Genomic DNA, 3,483 nt, shown 5'->3' on the forward strand with positions numbered 1-3,483 from the left:
ATCTGGACGTCCGACAGAAGAGCTAGGCATGGCTTGCAAGACCGGCCCTCGGCTTGCTTCGCCTGCCTTCAAGACGAAGACAACGTGAACCACATCTTTGCCCACTGTGTCTATGCGAAGGAGGTTTGGCACCACATATGGGATCTCCTGAGAATCAACGTGCAAGCGCCCTCACCTACGGACACCTTATCCGATTGGTGTCTTAGGGAAAGGAAGAGCTTCCATGGGCGGGATAGAAGAGGTTTCGACACTTTGGTTACGGCCGCCACTTGGTCCATTTGGAAACAGAGGAATGCTCGGGTGTTCAACCGCCTTGATCAACAAGTGACTCCTAGTGTATTGGCCGACAAGGTGCACGCGGAGGTAGAAGAATGGAGACTCGCAGGTGTCGGTGTGGGAGGGTTACAACGCTTCGTGAGAAGTTAGCTCTAGGTCCTTAGGTGTTGGTGTGTGTCTCATGTTGGGCCTTGTGTTCGCACTATGCCTAACTTCTTGTACATACATTCTATCTTCTGAAAAAAAAATTCCATTATCTAGGATCAACTTGTTAATCCTTTCTTGCAGGTAATGAACCTATTAGCCCATACATTGCCGCCCAACATGTGTCAGTTGCTTGGTAATTATAAAAGAAAATCACTGCTCTTTTCCCGGAAAGCCCATGCCACTCCGCCTTGTCTATTGCTCGGTTATTATATTGATACTGTGGATCTATTTATGAGAGCCAACAAAATTTATTAAACCGGAAATGCGGGCATTGTTACAATTTTTCACTCATCAAGCTAGAGATGGCAATAAAAATTTGTTCGGGAATTTTTTATGAGAGTTTTGAGGAGTTCTAGGTTTAGGTGAAGGGCTTGGGGGAGTTAACCCTCCAAATTAGAATTCCGAGGGAATGATTAGAGATTATAGTTTTCCTCCACGAGCAAATAGGACTCTATGACTATCCATGGAATTGTGATTGTGAACACAGAGTTTTTCTCAATTATATGTTACAGTCCATTGAAACATTGAGTCTAATCAATGAGTTTGGCCGTGTCATCGCCATGATAAAGTATATTATCTTCTGCCTATTGATTAGCATGTGTACTTGCCTCCTTTGTTTAGTCTCTTATAGAGGTTAATTAGATCATCTTCTACCTCCCGATCAAACACATCGGCTTCGGCATTGGCATCGTCATCGCCTCGCTTGGCTTCGTAGCTAATAGTCGCAAATTCCAAAAACCACCGTCGTAGAAATCACAAGAGAAGAAGTTGAAAGATATGATTTATGAAAAGAACAAGTGCATATTCTCAATTTCAATTCATAGTCAGAACACTTTCGAAAAACATTTCTTGAGGTTAAGAGACCTCAACATTCACTCATATACAAAAAAGGCTCTAGAAAATATTATTCAAATATAAAGAAAACACAACAACATATATGACTTAAGGATCAACCTATACACGATGGAATGGGAGTCCTTTGATTCTATTCTTTACTTTTCTCTGTCGTTCCCTGTCCGTCGCCAGCGCTGCGGTACCAAGCGTCGTCGAAGATGAACTGCAGGAAGGAACCATCCTTGTCCACGGCGACTCTGGTGCACCAGGCGACGTCAGAGATAAACTGCATCCATGAGTTATCCTCTCGCGCGACGGCGCTGGTGTACCAGGCGCCGTCGGAGATGAACTGCATCCAGGCGTTGTCCTCATCTACGCTGGCACCGCCGGCCACGGGCTGCATCCCTTCCTTATTCGCCTCGAGGCCAACAGGTATGGAGTGCATCTCGCCCTTATTCGCCTCGGATGCAGCGCCGGCCATGGCCCCTTGGCGATCGGCTTGGACTTTTTATGACGACCGACTGCGAGAAGACAAGTTAAGTTAGCTTTGCCGTGAGCACGCAAAAATGTAACGGATCACGGGATTCGAGCTGAGCCGATGTCCCTGATGAGAGAGAGAGAGAGAGAGAGAGAGAGAGAGAGAGAGAGAGAGAGCTGGGATGGGGGCGGTGTAGGGAGCGAGCGACAGCAGAATTGAAGCGGGGATGGATGGAACGCAGAGACACACAAGAGCTGGGCTGCGTGTGCTCTGATCCGTCCCATATATAGGAATCCATGCAATTAATAAGTGGTACTATTAGGACTTCATTAGTCATGCGTGCACGTTAGCCGTGCGATTACTTCAAACATCAATTCAATTGACGCGAGGTTGAGCATCGATATATCCGAAGGAGGGAATTTAAAAAGTTGCAAAAATGAAAGTATGGGCACAAACTCTACACCGCCCGGAGGAGCTTGTGCCTGAGGTAATGATTCTTTCACCACATGTGCAATGGCGCCTATATCTATGACTGGAGTAGCTTTTCTTTCACCATATGTCTCGGCTTTCTTGTTTTTACTTACATACATACATAGTTTTGGTGACCAAAGGAAAAGAGAGACAAATCAAGTCAAACACTCTTGCGCGAACCTGCCTGGGAGGTTCCGACCAGAGGAGAAAGCGCGTACACATATAGGCCCAGCCACGGTGTGGTGATGGGTGGTACCCACTTGTCACTGTCTCATATGATGAGCTACTTAAGAGCAACTCTAGCCGATCCCCTAAATCTGGTTTGAAGAAGAAAAAAAATGGTTTTTTCTCTAATCAGCACCTAACCAAAGCCTAATAAACCTTACAGGGGTGAAACTTTTACTACGAGTGACGCGTGACCCTTAAATATACAGAATTGATAAATCCCAAACGTTTGGGATTTGACCAAGGCAAATCGAACGTTTTTATGGCAATTTTAGTCCCACGAGCATGGTAAGTTTAGTTGGCATGCACGGCAATTTTTTGGCTAAAAATACACTGATCACAGATTTGCCATGATTGTCAATGAAAGTTGTCATCCTCACATTACTGAAATTGCCACAGAAAATGTTGGATTTCCCATGATCAAACACTGAGCGTTCGGGATTTACCGGGGTCCTAAATTTACACCTCCCCATGGCTGCGGAGTACAAATCCAACCTCTTCAATCCTCTCTGTTGCCCCTGCACCCAATCCCTACCGCTCAACCTCATCCGCACCCACTCTAGCGCTGGCCTGCCGCCGATATGAACCAACATCATCTCTTAATGTTTCGAATATGGACAATTATGGCAACTTTTTGTATAGAAAACATATACTACCATTTTTTCCAATTATTGATCAAATGATCAAATCTACAAAGTTTATATCTACCAAATCAAAATATATGCCTTATACTGTGACTCCATTTATGCAAGCAAAAACAATTATTAAGATGGTGCAAGGAAGAAAAGATGAATATAAATTCCAGGGTCTTGCAGAAAAATGCCAATAATGTACGACGACCCGTTAGCTTAAATTGTAAGTGCACATAGTATAATCGAAAAGCGGTCAATGTATTACTAGATTAAATTGTTGTACGTACTACCTAAAAATGGTTACTAGCCTCAATAGTAACTATATATGTGAAAATTAGCAACGGCGCAGGGGCACCTTGG

The 3,483-nt window shown here is 44.4% G+C and overlaps 1 long non-coding RNA gene across 1 annotated transcript; it reads right to left on the reverse strand.

The window, feature by feature from the left end:
* Positions 1 to 1,261: 1,261 nt before the first annotated feature.
* Positions 1,262 to 2,284, reverse strand: LOC120974792 (uncharacterized). Its single transcript, XR_012203666.1, has 2 exons — positions 1,973 to 2,284; positions 1,262 to 1,838 (listed from the first exon to the last, which is right to left on the reverse strand). It is a non-coding gene; the product is annotated as an uncharacterized lncRNA (long non-coding RNA).
* Positions 2,285 to 3,483: the final 1,199 nt, after the last annotated feature.

This window comes from Aegilops tauschii, chromosome 2 (genome assembly GCF_002575655.3).
Source record: "Aegilops tauschii subsp. strangulata cultivar AL8/78 chromosome 2, Aet v6.0, whole genome shotgun sequence".
Taxonomy (NCBI): Eukaryota; Viridiplantae; Streptophyta; class Magnoliopsida; order Poales; family Poaceae; genus Aegilops; species Aegilops tauschii.